Source organism: Oryx dammah, unplaced genomic scaffold (assembly GCF_014754425.2).
Source record: "Oryx dammah isolate SB20612 unplaced genomic scaffold, SCBI_Odam_1.1 HiC_scaffold_18, whole genome shotgun sequence".
NCBI lineage: Eukaryota > Metazoa > Chordata > Mammalia > Artiodactyla > Bovidae > Oryx > Oryx dammah.
Window position 1 is genome coordinate 826809 of NW_024070202.1, and position 8650 is coordinate 835458.

The following is an 8650-nucleotide window of genomic DNA, read 5'->3' on the forward strand; positions in this document are numbered from 1 at the left end:
AGTCCCAGGATCCAATTGGACAACCAGGAGGTTCTCCCTGCAGGATCTGAGCATGGTGCAAACAGAGCTAGGCTCATGAGCTCTCTCCTACACAGGAAACGTGATGGAACAGCCATGTGGAGGTTGCCCTGACTTTCCCTGGGAGTGTGGTAGCCCTCCCTGGGCTCAGGGCCTCAGAGGCCATTGCCACTGAAAAATGATCCCCCAGACCATGCCTCCCAGCTGTTTGTGACTCTCAGCCTGCAGCTGGGTGGGAAAGCTATCTTCTTTTGAGGAAACAAAGGCATCCTCAAAGACTGTGCTTTCAGGCCTCTATCTTACAGCAATTGTTTTGCTTCTCAGACGTCAGACCTCCAGGCCTGCTCCAAGGCCCTAAATTCCAGAGTCAGGGCCATGTATATCCCTGAACTATCTGAGATTTGCAAAAATACTCCTAGTTTATAGAGTTACTGCCCTTTGGGAAGCAGGCTGTGGGAGTGTTTGTGAGGGTGCTGGGTGCCATACTGTGGTCTCTGGGTAGAGGTCACCTTGCACCTCAAATGCACCCCAGGCAAGGAATTCCAGGTTGTCTCCTTGCTCCCGAATTCCCAAAGTGGGGAGCTAAGCTAGGTCTTTCAGAAGGAAGAAAAGAGACTTTGGATGGATTTTCAAGAAGTTTCTAGGCCATATCCAGTTAGGGCTCCTGGAGAGATAAATAAGAATTTTGCCCCCAAAGCTCTTATCCAGGTTGACACACAGTGTGTGTACTCCCAGGATGCAAGAATTTTCCAAACAGACCTAGGCTCACTAGATGTCTCTGGCAGGGGAACTGCGATGCAGCAGACATTTGTTACTTTCACTTTCCCTGTGAGTGTGCGATCCTTTCCTAGGTTCCGGGCCTCAGGGGCCACCCAAAAATGACCTTGAAGCAACTGCTTTCAAGAAGTTGTGTATCTCAGCACTCAGGAGTCTGGGAAAGCTATCTTACTTTGAATGAAAAGCATCCACAGAGAGTGTGTTTTCAGACCTCTATATTGCAGCAACTGTTTTGCTTCTAAGACGTCAGACCTCCAGGCCTGCTCTGAGGGCCTAAATTCTAGAGTCAGGGCCGTGTGTCTCCCTGCGCTTTCTGAGCCTTGCAAAAACATTCCTTGGTCATAGCACTACTGAAAATTTCTTGCTGAAAGGTGCCGGGATTCTTGGCCTCTGGAGGAGAAGAATTCAATCTGGGGCCAGAGTCGAGGCTTCATCCCTCTGAGCTTTTGTGTAATAGAGTTTTATTAAAGTATAAAAGGGATAGAAAAAGTTTCTGACATAGACATCAGAAGAGGGCAGAAAAAGTATCCCCTTGCTAGTGTTAACAATGAAGTTATAGACCTTTTAATTAGTTATTACAATGATTCAATCAAATTTCTCAAGTTTGTGAAAATTTTACAAGACCCACTCCCACAATTTACCATTTAGGATAACAAGATTAAATTTAAAAATAGAATGATCCTACCAGACCCACTCCCATAATATACATTCTAAGATATCAAGATTCAGTTAAGTTGAGTTTGGTTGCTCAGTTGTGTTGGTTTCTTTGTGACCCCACAGCCTGCTAGGCCTCCCTCTCCATCACCAACTCCTGGAGTTTACTCAAACTCATGTCCATTGAGTCAGTGATGCCATCTAATCATCTCATCCTGTCATCCCCTTCTCCTCCTGCCCTCAATCTTTTGCAGAGTCAGGGTCTTTTTAAATGAGTCAGCTCTTCTCATCAGGTGGATTAGTCAGGTTTTCAGGAAGGAGAAACTGTCCTCAAGCAGGATACATTGTTGTTGTACAATCCCTAGTACAGAGTTTAAACCAAATTGTGTAATTGACTAAGACTAAGGAATGTAAACAAATAATTTGTCCTTTCCTCCTCCTTGAGATTTCCAGACACCTATCTCCACTTCAAGAGCCCCAGACCCTTTTCTCCTCCTTGGGGACCCTGGAGTTCTTATCAATCTGCCTAGGAATTGACTCTCTCATTCCTCCCTTTTCTTTTAGGAGAATTATGTTGCCTAGGGAAAGGGGCATTCTCATTCCATAACTGCTTCAGAGCTGATAAGGGGCATTGTCCCTAAATTATTGAGGCAACATATTCTCTTAACCCTCATATTAAGGGTTTGTGATCCAGGGGCCCCAAGTAATAGTTGGAGGAGGCTGTGGCATTCATAGGAGCTTCGACAACCATTTGTAACTTAAAAGCTTTCATGCAATGAGAAGAAAATCCAGCTACAGTTACAGATGCAGGGAGCAAAGAACAAAAAAAGAACAATCAGAATTATTGTACTTAAGATAGTTTTCCACCATGGGGAGCTAGTTAACATCCCCCAAATTGAGGTAATTGAGGCTTCAGGAGTATCCATAGCCTCAATCATCTTGTTCATATATTCAGTAAAATTAGAAACATTAGTGCTCATATCTGAAATATATGTATAGCATTGGGTATGAATAATGGCACAAGTTCCTCCTTGTGCAGCTGTCAGAATATCTAAGGCCAATCTGTTTTGTAAGACCCCCTTTCTAATTTGTGCTTGTTTAGCATTAAGAGCTGAAATAGCTTTTTGAGACTCTTGTAATGCCTGTTGTGTAAAATTAGTCAAAGCATCTACTCATAGCATAACATCTGTATTTCCCAGAGAAGGAACAAATACTGCAGCCAAATAACCATACCAGTGAAATACAGACTTTGCCCACCGAGTTTTAAGGTGTGGTAAATTAGCAGGCTTTTTTGGAAGCTCTGAAAATATAAAGCCGTGAGTAAAAGCAAGACCTAGGGATCATCTCCCTATTCAACCAAGGGGAAGTCATGCCCATAGGTAAGAGCCACATATCCAATAGGTCCCATTTGGAGCAAGCCAGTGTGACAGAGATATCCAGTCTTAATCAGTGCCTGGCCAGCCAAAGGGAGAACCTGAACTGGTGTTGGATAACATGGGAATGATTATGTTGCATATTTTCTGAGGCAAAAATCCCAGTTGTTGCCAATCATTATAATTAAGTTGTTGGCTAACTTCTGGGGATGGCTCTATTTGTTCCCAGCATATAGGGGCAGTAGATATTAGATGTCCTTTTTCAGGAGTTAGCCATTTAATCTTATCCCATATTTTATAAACATCAGGTAAAAAACCATTAGATTTAGACCCGTTTGCCTTATGTGTAGTGAAATAGTCATTAAACAGAGACAATGTAGAATCAAAATTAAAACTCACATTATGTCCATAGTTAAAGTACAAAGTGTTGCACCAGTACGTCTTAGCATTGTTAAATGTCAGCAGTTTAAGAAGAGGCATCACATATGATTGTTGTTGAAGGTATTCACAGACTTGAAGAAAGTTTTTTCCTTGAAGTAGAGATGTCTACCACCACAGGAAACCTTCCACCGATGAAGAGGGGAGTGCTCCACAGACCCAGCAGTTAGACCGATTGTGGAATGCAGCGTAGGAGTGAGCCCAGGACAAGAAGGCATTGTCTTGAGGATCAACTGGCAGACTCAGGATTTTTGGTCAGCAGAAGTAGACTCACATAGATTATCTGAAAAGTACAAAGTCAGAACATAAAAGTAAAGACAAAATGATGTCACTTAGTTCTGGTCAGGTTGCCACCTCTTAACTCAAGTGTGAAATACCCACGAATCAATTCCTGGCACTTTGACAGCTGTGGGAGAAGAAAGAATAACCTGGTAAGGGTCTTCCCAGAGGGGCTCAGAGGACTGGCCCCTAGATCCCAATATTTTTATCAGGCCTCGGTTCCTGGCTCAAATAGAGGCTTAATTGACTCAGAGCCTGGGTTAGGAGTCACCTCCTGGAGTTCTGTTGAAAAGCTGAGAGCTGAGTTACATAATCAGTTAATGCTAAGGCTTCAGGGTCTATAACAACGTCTGTGTATAAGAAAGGCCTTCCATAAATACATTCAAAGGGGGATAATCCCTCCTTTTGGCGGGCAGTCTGAGCCCTCATTAAGGCTATGGGTAGAACTTTAATTAAACTGCCCTACATCTCTTGAGTTAATTTGCACAGATGTTTTTTTTTTTTTTTTTTTTTTTTTTTATAATATCATTATCCCTTTCAACCCTTCCTGAGGATTGGGGTCTCCAGGAACAGTGTAAGTGATATTCTATTCCTAGAGCTTTAAACACGCCCTGAGTTATGGCAGCTTTAAAGGCAGTCATTGTCACTCTGAAGGCTCTGTGGCAGCCCAAACTTGGGGATAATTTCATGGATTAAAATTGTTATCTTTGATCTTGACAACTACAGGAATAGCATTTTGTGCTTGACCCACAGATTTTTCATCATCTCACACTCTAGTATTTACATTTTGTTCAATTAAAGGGACAGAAAGGGAGGGCTCCATATTCATGAAAACAGAGTCATGGATCTTGCTCAGTATATCCTTCCCCAAAAGGAGTGAGGGAGACACTGGCACGATCAGAAACTCGTGTGAAAATGGCACACACAGAGTTACAGTTATAGCTTAAAGAAAAACTGAAATAATACCTTTTGGCTTGTCCAGACAGTCTCACCACGGAAGCAGATTTGGAAGAAAGTGGGCCAGAGGCTTCAGTAAGCACAGAGAAAGTTGCCCCAGTATCTAAAAGGAAATCAACAGATTGCCCCCCTCCCCCCAGTTATTAATACCTGGGTTCCTCAGGAGTACTTAGGATGGGAGCTTGTGTGGGAACCCCCAGGCACTTTCAGTCTTGATTGTCTTGAGAGCCCGACCCCTGAAACCTAAACTTTTGGGGCCAGTCTCTCCTCCAGTGTGGTCCCTTGCAGATCCGACATGGAGCAGGGTGTGGCTTAGATGCCTGAGGGCAATCCTGCTTGAGGTGTCCCTCCCTTCCACAGTAAGAGCAAGCCCATCCCTTTCACCTGGGTCCCTCTGGGAATTTCCTCAGGCTGTTTAAGACTGGTTCTTAAAGCCATTATGAGGGCTTCCACCTGTTCCTTTGTCTTTTTCTGCATTTCTTTCTTTCCCTCAGGTTCCCTACCATAGTAGACTGTTTGAGCCAGTTGCAACAGATTATCTAAAGACTGATTTGGTCCATATGCCTGTTTTAATAGCTTACAGTGGATATCTGGAGCCGATTGAGTGAGAAATCTTTTAAGATCACTCTCCCCTCTTCACTTTCGTGATCAATCTCGGTGAATCTGCAAAGGGCTTCTTTCAGCCTATCTAGGAATTTGCCAGGAGCTTCCTTTTGCTCCTGTTCTATGTTTGCCAATTTAGCATAGTTTAAAGTCTTAGCATGCACTTGCCTGAATCCTTCAAATGTACATCTGACAAAAAGACTCTGATCTCATCTTCCTTTAGCCGTGGTATAGTCCCAGTCTGGTTCAATAGTTGGAACCACCTGATTCCCAGTGGTGGTGGTGGTGGTGAGGGGGGGGTGTGTGGAGGGGAGGGGGGGCAGCTATCTCATTCTCCCTCTTTCCTACTGATTCATTACCAAGCCATTCATCTGCATAAGCAACCGCTTTTCCCAAAACTTGACTTTTTGAGTGGGAAGTCAGCGTTTGTCCCAAGATATGCATCATATCCTTCAAGTAAGGTCATAAAGCAGAGTAACACCTTTATGTTTGTGAAAAGTTCTAATATACTTTTCTGGGTCCTCTAAATAGTCTCAACCACAATTGATACTGTTTGAATTTCTACTGAGACTGAGGCAACCCCTTACTGGAGGGGAGCCCTGAGTCTCAGCCTGTTCAGTTGGGGGCCCCTGATACAGGGGCAAAGTAGGAAGACAGGAGGGAGCTGAAGGTTTCACACTCAAATCTATACCCTTAGGACATAAGTCTGGCATATCTCGAAGAGAGAAAAAGGGCAACACACATGCTACTTCTACCCATTTCCCTTTCTTTCTACAGAACCAGTCTAATTGTAAAACAGTGTTATAATTAAGAGACTGTCCAACTAGCCACCATTCACCATCCTCCAGTGGATACTGTGGCCATGCAGTATCACATAGGGAGACCAGGTGTGCTTTCTTTAAGCTCTGGGGATCAAATCTATCCCAGTTTTTCTGGACACAGTTAAAAGGAGCAAGCCTGGAATTGTTAGCTCCCATCTGTAAGAGAGAAAGAAGCGACCCGTGCCACTGTTCTACCAGAGGTGTCCCTCTCTACTCTAGATGGGGATGGAGACAGACTTTACATGAAAGCTTCCCTTCCCTGGTCAGACTTAGTCTGTCCCTTACTGACACAGGCACCATACTCATCCCTCCCGGTTCTACCACAGAGGTGGGGTGGAGATGTGCTAGGGGTAGACCTGATGGCATCCCAGACTGATGTCCAGTTCCTCACCATTAAAACCTTGCTTGCCTCTGATGCCACCCAGGGTGGAATCAAAGTAAACTTCCAGAATGCCTCTCAAGCTAAGACCGCTGAGGAAAACATTTGTCACCTGAGTGCCTGTGCACGACCCTGAGTATATTCCTGACCACAATAAGACCTGTAGGAACATAAAACTGAGATGTCCCTTCCAAGCATCGCCTCACCAGTACAAGCAATAGAAAAAGAGAAGGTGAAGGGCTGGCCAGTGAAAAATTGATAGAGCCAGTCCTTCCAGTTCATTCCCACAGAGTCCACAGAAAAAAATATCTAAGGAGTTGGGACAAAAGCCACTGGAAAGCCTCCTCTGGTCCACTAAGAGCTAGCATTACCAAAGGAAGAAACTCATTGTACTTTCAGTCTGAGTAACCTTCAACCTCAGAGATGCTGTTGAAGCTAGAGCTCCATTTAGCTTCTGAATTTTTGATTCCTAGCGAGGCTAGGTGTTTCCTGACTACCAATCCAAGTTTAGGACCCAAGTAATAGTACACAGTAACAGCACAGATCACAAGTCCCTTGAAAGTCTATGATCCAACAGATTAGGTTAGTACCTCTAATTCCCAAGAAGTTATGAAATTGTCAAAGAGACCAGAAAGTTTGACTGAGAAAGCAGAGTTCGGTCCACACGATTTGCCCACTTCTGATTGATCCCTGAAAGAGACATTGGGTGCCTCTTGGCATTGGAAAGTCAATATAAACCCCTGACAAGTTTCTGCCATAAGCCATATGAGATCACCGTGGAATCGCAGAGCAGGGCTCCTCACTTGCTTCTCGCAGTGTGTTTCATTCATTCATGTAAGCACACCATAGAGTTAGTAAAATACAGCAGAAAACGTGTTTACAAGGAGAACAAAGAACTAGAACTCAGAGCATTCTTATCTTCTCCTGAAGAATCCTGGACAAGACCCCAAGATGAAAGGTCATTGCTGAACCATGAAAGACACTGTGATTCCTGGCCTCCCAAGGAGAAGAATTCAATCCAGGGCTAGAGACAAGGATTGATGGCTCAGAGCTTTTGTGTTATACAGTTGTATTAAAGTATAAAAGGGGTAGGAAAAGCTTCTGACATAGACGTCAGAAGAGGGCAGAAAGAGTACCCCCTAGCTAGTGTTAGCAATGGAGTGATATACTTTTTAATTAGTTGTTACAATGAATCAAAAGAATGTCTCAAATTTGTGAAAATTCTACCAGACCCACTCCCACAATTTACCTTTTAGGATAACAAGATTAGAATTTAACAATAGAAAGATCCTACAATACCCACTCCAATAATATACAATCTATAATATCAGGATTAGTCAGAAGGTTTTCAGAAAGGAGAAACTGTCGCCAAGCAGGATACAGTGTTGTTGTATAATCCATAGTACAGAGTTTAAACTGAGTTGTGTAATTGACTAAGACTATGGATGTGAGAGTTGGACTGTGAAGGCTGAGCGCTGAAGAATTGATGCTTTTGAACTGTGATGTTGGAGAAGACTCTTGAGAGTCCCTTGGACTCCAAGGAGATCCAACCAGTCTATTTTGAAGGAGATCAGCCCTGGGATTTCTTTGGAAGAACTGATGATAAAGCTGAAACTCCAGTACTTTGGCCGCCTCATGCGAAGAGTTGACTCATTGGAAAATACTCTGATGCTGGGAGGGATTAGGGGCAGGAGGAGAAGGGGACGACAGAGGATGAGATGGCTGGATGGCATCACTGACTCGATGAACATGACTGAGTGAACTCCAGGAGTTGGTGATGGACAGGGAGGCCTGGCGTGCTGCAATTCATGGGGTCGCCAAGAGTCGGACACGACTGGGTGACTGAACTGAACTGAACTGAACTGAAGGAACGTAGACATTTTTTTTTTTTTGCCTTTTCCTCCACCTTGAGAATTCCAGAAGAGAGCCTTCGAGAGCTCCTTTCCCTTGAAGCTTCCTCCTTCGAGAGCCCCAGACCCTTTTCTTCTCCTTGGAGACCCTGGACTTCTTATCAATCTGCCTAGAAATTGACACTCTCAGTACTGCCCAAGAGGAAGCAGGCTGCCAGAGTGTATCTGAGAGGGCCGGGTGCCATACTGTGGTCACCTCATTGAGGTGACCTTGCACCTCAAATGGGCCCCAAGCAAGGAGTTGTGGGCCACCCCCTTGCTTCAGAAATCCCAAAGTGAGGAACAAAGCTAGCTCTGTCTGAAGGAAAAAACAAAAACAAAAACAGCAACCTGGTGGATGTTCAAGCAGTTGCTAGGCTGCACTGCATTAAGACTCCCAAAGAGAAAAATGTGAATTTTGCCCTCTACGCATGGTTTCTAGATTGAAATACAGGGTGTGTC